This window comes from Salvelinus fontinalis, chromosome 1 (genome assembly GCF_029448725.1).
Source record: "Salvelinus fontinalis isolate EN_2023a chromosome 1, ASM2944872v1, whole genome shotgun sequence".
Classification (NCBI taxonomy): domain Eukaryota; kingdom Metazoa; phylum Chordata; class Actinopteri; order Salmoniformes; family Salmonidae; genus Salvelinus; species Salvelinus fontinalis.
In genome coordinates this window covers 39,219,914-39,231,885 of record NC_074665.1, presented here as the reverse complement: position 1 = coordinate 39,231,885, position 11,972 = coordinate 39,219,914, and the positions used below count along the sequence as shown (strand labels likewise).

At 40.8% G+C, this 11,972-nt stretch overlaps 2 long non-coding RNA genes across 2 annotated transcripts; both read right to left on the bottom strand.

Annotated features, from left to right (window-relative positions):
- Nucleotides 1-491: 491 nt before the first annotated feature.
- On the bottom strand, nt 492-3,439 carry LOC129853334 (uncharacterized). The gene is made up of 3 exons (XR_008759116.1): nt 3,297-3,439; nt 3,108-3,191; nt 492-2,969 (listed from the first exon to the last, which is right to left on the bottom strand). It is a non-coding gene; the product is annotated as an uncharacterized LOC129853334 (long non-coding RNA).
- Nucleotides 3,440-3,680: 241 nt separating this feature from the next.
- On the bottom strand, nt 3,681-5,027 carry LOC129853291 (uncharacterized). The gene is made up of 3 exons (XR_008759111.1): nt 4,533-5,027; nt 4,098-4,321; nt 3,681-3,877 (listed from the first exon to the last, which is right to left on the bottom strand). It is a non-coding gene; the product is annotated as an uncharacterized LOC129853291 (long non-coding RNA).
- Between the last annotated feature and the right edge of the window lie 6,945 nt (nt 5,028-11,972).

Sequence of the window (11,972 nt, the reverse complement as noted above, 5' to 3'; positions counted from 1 at the left end):
TTGTGTGTATTCCTTATAACAGTGGACATGCAAGGTACTCATTTCATAACTTTTATGGTGTTATACTCAATTGTGCTTATGTAGCTAGCTACATTCTATTATATCTGTAAAACAATGCTAATTGCTTCAGAGAAGTATTGGCTTGTGTTGTCTTTTGAAGATATCCTTGCCCTATGACCATGGCTTGTTTTCATTTGGCCTGTTTAGCATAGCTCAGTTCTTCCCTGCCCCCTTGTGGAGCTCAACAGTTACTGTTTCTTACTGTTAAATAACTCATATTTGTGATTATGTCAAGGCAATTTATTATTTTTTATAGCAGTGTTATGTTCTTTGTTATATTGTTTTATTGCTATATCCTGATATTGTATTCTAATGACTAATAATTCCTCTTTATACTGTACATTCAGAAACCATAATTTGCCAATATCTTAACTGGAACTGGACATAATTCGAACTGATGATTGATGCCAGATTTTGTATGCTAGTGTACACTCCTTAACAGTTTTACTGGATGAAAACACAGCAAGAAAACATATAGGCCTACATGTAATACTCGTCTATTTTATTGAAGTATTGGTAGTGGTTGAACAACAAAAACTAGTTTTACTGGAGGGAAAAAAGCTGCAAGAAAAGACTGACAACTTATGAATATGCATAACCCATATTCATGCAGTGATTGAACAACAACTGCATTTCCAACCCCCACCTATAAAGGCATAATATCATTGCAGGTCACCTGTCAAGTCAGTCAGTCAGTAATTGCTGCAGATGTACTCAACAGTGCTTGAGCATATGGTATTCCCAAAGCATGGTGAAATACATAGAGGTGTGTCACAAGCTAAACACATGTACTTTGTCAACCTCCTCTGCTTCCTTCTCTTGGTGCCAGACAGGCAGACTTTGCAGTGACAATTCTGTGCAGTGAGGCGTAGGGGATTGTCTGCAGCAGGACGGCACCTAGTGGATGAACGCCGAGGGGTGTGGTGCTCCTCCAGCAGCTCTCTCATTAGGTTTTCTCTGTACTTTTGGTAGGTAATTACTTTACCTGTGGGGAGGATGAATGAGGGGAGATGATGAGGCAGTGGGTAGGTGGGTGAGATATTGTCAATATAATTGCATAATGGAACGGTATGTGATTTTTATGTGAAATGTACGTCCAATTACAAAAAAGACATTGTTCGGTAATCATCTCACCTGTTAGTTGGCGGTGAACTATGTGGCCATTTAGGGCAGCAGTGTCGATAACGCGGAAAAAAATATTATTGTAGTACTTGGTCGTTTTCTGAGCGCATTCCACAAAGCTGTTTATCATGTCCACCTTATCCACTGTCCCCATTTTGAGGTTATAGTCAAGCACACAGTCCGGTTTGATCTTTCTTTCTTCCATCAAGTGGTCCACCTTCCCTGTGGCCGACATGGTTGCTGTATGGACAGTGGAGAGGGCATGGACGTCTCGTTTGTCATGCCACTTTACTGCCAGCTGTTGACAGCTTTCCTTGAACTCCACCTCCTCTCTCTGCATCTTCCTGCATCCGAATGCCGGCATCCCCTTCCTGTTTGACCTGACTGTGCCACAGGCCCCTCTGCAGATAGCTAACCAACCAGGTTCAATGTTAACATTAGGCTATAACTAGCAATGCAAATGGCTCTGAGATACGAATAATATTATTACACAGATCATATGCGTAATGTTAGCTAGCTAACAGTACTCTTTAACTTGAAATTAAAATTACTTTCTGACTAAATTAGAAATGTGTAATATCTGAAAATGTAGCTAGCTAGACTCTCTTACTCGTATACATGGATGGACGCTTCTCCCTCTCTGTCACGGATGTGATGATTGCCCTTAGTTTCAAGATTTAATTCGGAGACAGGTGCTTTATACAACAGCCTTCTGTGTGTTCTCTGTCTGCATATTTGCAATGAAACACCAGAATTTTCTCCATCTCCTTAGCTATCATACTCTAATTCCACTGAATCCTCCAGAAAGTGGAGAGCAGCACTTATGCAATTCTACTATGTGATATCTTTTTTTTTTAAAGCAGCGTTAGAAAGGATTACCTACACATACTGACCGGCTCATGCTATGGACAAAAGCGTGCTACATGGCAGACCAATCCGAACTCATCTCTCGGCATGTCCAGCCCACTCATTATCTCAGTCAATCATGGCTAGCGGGAAGGTTACCTAAGTGTATGTAAACTTCCGACTTCAACTGTATGTTCGACAATTTAATAGAACAATTATATCCAGTCAGTTGAGATTTGCTGGATATAATAAATATGGCTTAGTTACACACTAAAATTAACATGTTTTGCCCTTACATCGAATACTTTCTTTTAAAAAAAAGACTACTTACGATTCTTCACCACTAGAGGTCACTGATTGCACAAAGCTGAACTCGAACGAGATTACAGAGGGCGGGATTTCCATTGCCCAAGACGGAAGAATTTCAACGTGACACAGGAAAAATGTCTGCTTTCCCTTTGTTAGCTTTATCATCTCGTGCACAGCTAGCTGTTCTTATACTGTTCCAAGCACACAACAAGATAACAAATATAACAGTGCTTTAAGGTTATCAGATCGGTTCTCGGATCGGGCGATACACACAGTTCTGTTATCGGGACCGTCATTTTTTTATTTTTTATTGTGCAACCCTAGTCAGTAATGAACTTTTTCCACTCGGCCATAGCCTTTTTATATGAAGAAGTCATGTCCCGGTCGTGGATGGGGTCCGAGAGGACTTCTGTCTGCAGCACAGAGAGGAGTGTCGCAATGAACTTAGGATATGTGAGGTGAAAGGCGTAATAACATGCCATGAGATATGTCACACTTGCATAGATGTTTTCTTTTGGGAAGGTCACCACAGGCATGGTTCCAATGGCCAGATTGCAGTTGGTTTTGCAAACAATCACGACAGGGCTGAAGAGTGGTCTTGCCTGAAGAAAGGTGTTGGGATCTTCTGCAGACTGACACAAACACAAAGAGAAAAACAAATATGACCTCAAAAACAATTCACACTGCTTTTGTATGTTATGGTCAAGTAATATGAACATTCTAATACATGCACACATTTCTTAACTCAAGGATGTGAAGCATAGCCTCACTTGCATGTCCTAACGTCTTCGTTGGAGCCACAGCTGATGGGAACATGTCTGGTAAAGCCTTCATCAAGGCGATTGAGTGCTTCACTGTTAAAAACGAAAATAGTTTCATTTGATTTACTGCAGCCAGTTATTTAAACAAACATTAATACTTTCATGGGATTCTCCATTGTCAACAGAGCCAGTAATTACCTTTGTCCAGCAGCGGTTGCTTCATGACCTTTTGAGCACTCCATAAAACTGTGCCTTGTTGTAAAAGGTACCCCCAGCGGGTCTTCAGTTCAGGTACGAAGCGGGAGTTCCCTCGATCGAGGTTCCGCCGGAGTTCATCCATAACCTGACACACACACAGACAGACAGACAGAGATAGTCTTACACTATCTAGCTGGAGGCGTAGGAAGCATTAGCCTGGTTACTACCAGACCGAATTCTCGCGAGCTCACTGTTTTACATTTGCTCAAAGTAGTTTACCCCCGTCCCTGCTATGGCTTCTCACGCTGCTCAGGTCTGGTGTTAACCAGGCTAAGAAAGCATAGGCCTACTTAAAATGAATACATTTGCTTACATGATCCAGTTCTCTGAAGCAGGGATACGCTTGAAGTATGTTGGTAGGCTCGTCCTGCTCCTTAGTAGCATCAGAGTCGATAAAGGCCCGTGTTGCTTGAGGTCCAGGAGCTGGGAAACATCCTTCTGGTTGGGTCTGGCCTGTGTTTTGTACATCTCCTATAGAATTTTATAATGTCTCGCCTGGTTCTGTAGGCTCTCAGTAGTTTCTGATGCCAGAAAACATAACAAACCCGACCAATTAACATTTAAAAATATAGACTGAAATTAAGACCAATGTTCCCACTGGTACTACCACCCCAAACCTCTCATTCCACAGGAAACACTGAAGACTAAATAGTCACTTTGTTTCTAGTCCCTCGTTTAGAGTAGTAGTAGAAGTTGCATTTATACGGAAACACTATCCACTATTTAAATTTGTGTACTTACCACCCAACTGTTCAACCTCTGGGGTGCTGCATCTAGATTGTGGGGATCTCTCCAAGATCAAAGTTGAGGAGGTGGACTCGTCAGTCTCATCAGTGGACATCTCAGATCTGGCTGCTCTGAAAGCTAAGGCTTCGTGGCCTCTTTCTTGAAGGGGTCGCTCCCTGCTTCTTTTTGAGGGTTGTCACACTCTGAATCCTTTTCAAAAGCTGCTTCTTCACAGATTCCTAACAAACAACAAATTGTTTGTGTTATAAATCACATTTAACAAAATCAAATCCAGAAATGAAACGATACAAGCAGACACATGTTTCCATGATTGATCTGGATGAAGCACATCCCTCCTATTTTGAGTGTCAGATGTTTGCACTTTGGCTGCCAGGTATCCAACAGTGCTGTGTTTGGAAACATGTGTTGAATACCTGAGTAGTGACTTACCCACTCAGCTCCACTGGTTGCAGATCTGTCCCGCACCATTGGGTAGTAGTCTATGAGATGCTTCGCCATTACAGTGAGTTCACGGCTGCATGGATACCGGAAGTCATCCCTGCCGCTCTCTTAATGGAAATCATGCTTGTTACTGTATTCCTGATTAATCAACAGCGAAGATCTTTGGAAAGGATATAGTCTCCTTCTTGTCCAGCACGCTGTTATTCAAAAAAGGTGCTTCTTGATTGCTCCAACTCTGTGTCTGTGTATAAGACATACTGTTGGCTGACAAGCTGTACGGTTCTGGTGGCACCATGTTGGTCTCTTGGGTTTGGAGAGGGGTGGGGGGATGGAGAGTGGAAGGGGGTAATGGGTAGAGGAGGAGGAGGGAAAGGGGGTGGTAGTGGGGCTGAAATCACAGGTCCCAGAGGAGGTGCCTGGTCTACACAGGTCTGATTCTTGACCCTGTATAAGACATACATTTATTCAATGGTAATTATAAAGGCAAAGAACACCACAACGTAACAACAACCTAACAGCAAACACCAAACAACTACATCTTTAGATACATGTATTGTAATGATGGCCAGGAAATGCTTCTTTGATAACAGGAAACACTGCCTGCATGGTTAGATTAAATGTCTCCCAAATGTCAATCTAATATTACCTCATTTTCACCATGAGAAAGTCTCCAAATGGTTCTCCTTCTGAAGAAGTGCTCTGGCCCGGGAAAGAGATCACGTAATCCTCCTTAGAGAGGCTGGGCAGCATGTCTGTGCTTATATTAGCAGCTGAAAAACACATTTAACCACTTGGTAAATAGTTAAGTAATTAGCAACTAATACATAGTTTATAGACGAAAAGTGTCAGGTTGATATAGGTTATGAGACATTAGCATACTGTCTGTCTTCCCTTTCCAGTTAATGCCGGAATGATTTATCAAGCTAGCTAATGTTAGCTAACAAAATTAGACTACCAGTATATCATTAACGTTGACGTTAATTACTTTAAACCAAAAGATAGTGCAAGCTAATGAAACTAACGTTAACGCTAAATTGTCACCCATATTGAAAATCTTAGTTACGTTAACCTTTGCTTGCCTAGCTAAGGTTGTAGATAATGACTGACACCGTCGATAATTGAGCTTCGCCGTCTTTTGGCCCTTTCTATTTATTTTCTATTGTCAATAGAAAGGGCGCCAAAGACGGTGAAGCTAAATAATCGACGGTGTCAGTCATTAGGGCACATTTACACCTTATTAACACTATTTCTGGCAATAAAGCCCTACCAATCTAACCAAAGTTCTAGTGTTTTCAATGAATGGCCATTCGTGCAGTTATTAACTGCTAACAGATAACGTTATCTAGTTAAAATTAGCATGCTAACTTGGTTTACCAACTTTCCAATTCAAATGAACGTTAGCTAAAATTAGCTTGCTAAGGAGAAAGGTAGACGGGTATAAACAAATTAACATTACCTTTCAATACTGCGTTTGATGTATGATCCATGCCAGGATATGTGTCATCCATTCCATCTTCATTCATGGTTTTGCTAGATGACTCAAAGATTTGGACCACCTTTGACTTTTTTTTTTATAGGCCTCCCTTATGTAGCTAGATAATGTGATGAACATATGTCACTTAAGTAATATCACACAAGAGGGAGTGCTGAATATCAGCACGGCTGTGATTCGGTCGTACGTACGAGGCTGCAGGCCGAGTGCGGAAGAGAATAATATTCAGTATAACAGCACGACCTCGAGTGTGATACTGCTTCTTTACAACAGTTCTTCAAGCGCCATTTATTAGCTTACAGTAATAAGCGACAAAATATTATGATTTGTTTATTTATTTAATCATTTATTTGGCTCCGCCAACACACATAGTTCCACAACTGGACTGGGACTGGACTGTTGCGAAGCACCACATTAACATTTTCCTGCACACTAGCTTGCTACTTTGTGTAGGTCTACACGTTACCGTCCTCTCCTGACGACCATTCCTAATTTAACTCAAATGTTATTTGCGGAAATATGTTCATCTCTGCAGTGCGAAGTTTGTTACAATCTAAGATAGATAACGGTCGTTAATGTAATTAACGGTTATTAGAACACCTGTAAAGCGGAGTGATACGTGTATAGTTTAATGTCCCAGTGCTGTTCTCTACTCCAATACTTGGTCATATTGTAATGAAACAGCAGGGAGCAGGTCTCGAACCCTCGACCTCCTAGCCCGAGGTCCGGCGCGCTATCGACTGTGCCGCAAAAGCATGCTCAAGCGGCAGAGTCGATTTCCGCGCTTATAAACCCAGGGTCGTTACAGTATTATAAATACTTGTGAACTTCATTTTCAATTCTTTCCGCCCTTTTCATAGAAAGCAGTGGGAACGTTTTACTTGCGTTTGCTTTTAGTAACGTTCAAGATGCTTTGGTGGTGCGTTATCTGCTGCCTTTTTATGACTTTTCATTGAAACTGTTATTGAGCCATATCAATAGATTGCACAGTCACAGCTCTGCTTTCTGGTTGCTCGGATACACAGAGGAATATAGAGTGTACAATTCCTTATATCATCATGTAAAGAGAAGACACCTTCAACACCTACTTGAAGGCACCCGACCAGGTGAACAGCCATCGGAGGAAAGCCAAGTACCACCGGAACAAGTAAGTAGCTAGCTAGGATTTGTTTTTGTTTTCTGGATGTAAAAAAATTATTTAATGAATGGACGATACACGGACCAAAGTCATACTGTCCATAGGCTATTCGATAATTTTAGTTATAATGACTCTTATGGCTAAAGCTGGGTTAATGTGAAAAGAATCAATGATAAATGGGAACAAAACACTTAAATAGCTCTATTGGTGAAACTATATACAATTTCAAATAATAATCTGTTTCTTTGATATGTGGTACACAGGACAACATTCAACCCGATCAGCTTCTAGCTAACTCCAGCATCACTGATCAGCAACTCCATACACCTGACTCAGATGAAGGGCAAAGGGGCATTGACCAACATGGAGCTGTCACAGTGCAACAAGTAAATTACTCGGTTGGTGGTAATCTACTGAAATTGACCATATTTTTTTAAGTACTTGGCTATACTAATAGCATTCATAGTCCTGTCACAAACATTATACTTGTCATGAACTAGTAATGTCCAGCCTGCACTTGCATTCCATTTGGTCATTATCTGTCAGGATACTGCATTCAATGTCAACCTTTTTTTAGGATCTGACAACATATGCCACTGCTTTTGTGATAAATGCCAGAGCCAAGCATCGTCTCTCACAGGTAAGATGCTTTTTCTGAACAGAGCACAGCATTTGGTTAGTTACATTATGCAGAGCATTTTGTAATGGTTCAGTGATGGTTGAGTCAATTCTTAGTGCTAGGTTGTCCACCTTACTATTGTTGATCCCTTATGTCCTTATGTTAATGAATATGTATAAGTATACATGATGGTGTGTTCCGACTTCCATGATTGATGATATCTCTCTCTTTCTCTCCTTTTCAGAAAGGTGTGAATGGCATTGGTGCTGGGGTACAGCAGTAACAGTCATCACTATTGGACAACCTCAGGAAGCAGATGGAGGGAGTGCTAAAGAAGCATTCAGAAAGCACATCAGGTCTACTTGAAAAAGATGCAATGGATATATGTGACAATTTCATTGGGCCTTTTGCTGGCGTTGCAACAACATTTAGACAGGACAGTGTTATTAAGAAACAATTTAGCTGTTTGGACGCAGAGGGAATTCCAATTGCTTAAACCTGGTGGCTTCCCCCTCTCTCTCACTCTGTCCTACACTCAGGTTCTGTTATCTCAGGCAATAAATTCCTGGCGGAGACTTTCTCCCCCTGGTAATACAGAGAGAGAGACCACAGAGAGAACACCATAGACCACAGAGGGATTTCACTTGGCCAAACTCCTAAATCCCCAACATGGGAGTTTTAAACAATATGTCCACCTTTGAGAGTGTGGAAATGGTCCGTGTACACTAAAAGGACAGTTATGTTGAGTGTGTTTCATTTGGTGACCTAATGAAGGACAGGAAACACGCATAACTATGTCTCTGAATGTGTACATTTCTCAATTATGGGGTTTGCATCTAATTCTTGTATAAAATTAATGAGTAAAGATTAAACTATTTGTGAAATGATGTAATGTGATGTTAACCTTTTAATTTGAGAGAATTGAATTCACGCCCCCGTGAGCACAGACATGATCTGGCATCATGAACCTCACTTTTCTATAGTAACGAATAAAACCCACTCCTGAGAAAATCCTCTTCAGACCACACATACCTCAGTGTAAGCTGAGGTGGCACAGGTTTGAGTACCAAGACTAAGCAAAACCACAGCTGGAGCTGTGATTGCAAATAGTTGAGTACCAAAACTAGAAAACTATACCACGTGGAGCATTGGCTACACGGCTGGAAATGGTTAAACTCTGAGACTATCGATCCCTACAGAATAAGAGCAAATCTTAGATACTAATTACTAGTCTGCAGCTAGAAATGCTTGAAAACCTGGGATGCGAATACCGACAACCGCCGAAACATCTACTCTTAGAACAATGGACGCCTGACATATTCATAACAACAGACACTATCAGGAGCCGCCGATAGACCTACAACCACTCTCCGATGAACTGACTCCAGCAAACGGACTGACGATTCCAACAGAGAAGATCACAATGACATATGGGCGTAAATATATTTATTGCAATTATTCCCGAATGAGTTGAGCTCTTTGTAGCCTGGGTCGGTTGTTGGTATTCAGGTACTAAAGCGTCTAGGGTGAAAAAGTTTAATGAAAAAAGTTGAGCGAGGAAAAAACTAAGACATTGGTAAATGTGTCAAATTGCAGACTTTTTAAAATGTAAACGGTTATTAAAAGTAAAAAAAGAAAAGTTTGGCAGGTAGCCAATTTGCAACAGATAAGCCAGATAGGCCTATCTGGCTTTTATGATTATAATGGTCATAAGGCTTCTTGACAGTGTCATAAAGTGTATCTTCAAAATACAATGGGGGGGGGGGAAACAGCAACAACCAGGTGGCGACACGCATCTCTGCATGCCTTGCAGACAGCTCAGCTTGGCTGTCAGCCCACCACATCAAGCTAAACCTCGACAAAACAGAGCTGCTCTTCCTCCCAGGAAGGCCTGCTCACTCAAACTGCTGCATCACTGTTGACAACTCCACGGTGTTCCCCTCCCAAAGTGCCAAGAACCTTGGCATCATCCTGGACAACACCCTGTCATTCTCTGCAAACATCAAAGTAGTGACTCGCTCCTGCAGGTTCATGCTCTACATCCCTCAAACTCAAATCTAGACCTTGAAGCTAGTTCCACTGCTTGTTTTCATTGTTCCCCTCTAATCAGGGACAGATATAGGCCAGGCACCACCTGGTGTGTGCAATTAATTATCAGGTAGCACAGACAACCAGCAGGCTCCAGATCTCGTAGGGTAAGAATTTAATACATCTGTTCCATAACATCAATAGAGTATGACCTTTCCTCGCACAGGAAGTGGCGCAGGTCCTAATCCAGGCACTTATCAGCTCCCGTCTAGACTAGTGCGCCTCTGTTGGCTGGGCCATCAAACCCCTGCAACTTATCCAGAATGCCGCAGTCCGCCTGGTGTTCAACCTTCCTAAGTTCTCCCATGTCCACCCGCATCATCTTCAAGACCCTGGTGCCTGCCTATGGAGCAACAAGGGGAACTGACCCTCCATACCTTCAGGCTATGCTCAAACTTTATATCCCTACCCGATCACTCTGTTTTTCAACAGGACAATGACCCAACACTCCTCCAGTCTGTGTAAGGGTTATTTTACCAAGACGGCGAGTGATGGCGTGCTGCATCAGATGACCTGGCCTCCACAATCCCCGGACCTCAACCAAATTGAGATGGTTTTGGATGAGTCGGACCACAGAGTGAAGGAAAAGCAGCCAACAAGTGCTCAGCATATGTGGGAACTCCTTCAAGACTGTTGGAACACATCCCAGGTGAAGCTGGTTGAGAGAATGCCAAGAGTGTGCAAAGGGTGGCTATTTGAAGAATCTCAAATATAAAATATATTTTGATTTGTTTATCACTTTTTTGGTTACTACATGATTCCATATGTGTTATTTCATAGTTTTGATGTATTCACTAATATTCTACAATGTAGAAAATAGTATAAAATTAAGAACAACCCTTGAATGAGTAGGTGTTCTAAAACTTTGACCAGAAGTGTAGCTGAATAAAATAGAAATTATATTTTCTCCAAATTATTTCCAAGGAAGTGCGCACATGCAGCTATTCTGAGTTGAGCAGTTAACAAAGAAACAGGTCCTTCTATATGCTTAATTTAGAGTTATTTATGCAACTTTAGTTGTGATAGAAACGTTGGGCTGTTCTTCCAATGTACGAGGCGCTCACCTGCAGCTAAGAGTTAGAATATCTCCCCCTAGTGGTAGTGCTAAGTATACAAGTATATTAAAGCAAATAAATAATATTTTTGTGAACAAACTTTGATTCCAAAATATGGAAATGTTTAGAATCTATAGCAGGACATTGTTGTTGTAAGGTTAATAATATAAGCCAGATAGACCTATCACGTACATGACTATACTGTATGCCAGTCATAAGTCCCAAAGAAGGTGTTTTGTCCTGCTCCTGAATTCATCCCAGTCATCAGTGACAGAGCATTGGGCTAGGCACATATTTGACATCAATGTCTGTACAATTTCAACAGTAATAAAATGGCTATTTTATTTTATTTTTATATAACATACTATTAAGTAGAATGGAATGGGTTGCCTTGTGTTGTAGGATTTGTCGGCTTTGATACTTTTATGTAGGTGTCATAACCAGCCATAACATTTTACAATATGTCACAACGCGCCTAAATATTTGTCATGACAGTGTTATAACAATGTTATGACAGCTTATGTCAGCTGTTATGACATGGTTTATGACCGTGTCATAAAGTGTTACCCATATATTTTATATAGGGTATATTTTTTTCACATCTTTGATGTACACAAGTATTTTGGTGAGTTGATCCACTGTTGCAGCACCATCAATAACAGTTCAGATGCATGTTTATTCTAACACATCGTTTTTGTACCGTGCATAGAACTGCTCCGATTAAGCATTACATTTGTTATTACTTGAGTAGATGCTGAGAAAAAATAAAAAAAATCTCAGTAAATGCATTCTGCTTTAATATTGTCAAAAGGTCTATGTCATCGTTATTGAACATATTCAGTAGGTCCCATATGAAGAGTTTAATTCCAAAATGCTATATATACATTTTATGACATTTCTGTAAATTAGCTTTTATTGATTAAATAACTTATGAAACAGATTGGTGTGTTTTTCACCATCGAATCATGGCATAGGTTTGTTCAATTACAGACATGTATTTGTTTGAAATGTATCACTTGATAGTTTCATTTCAGAC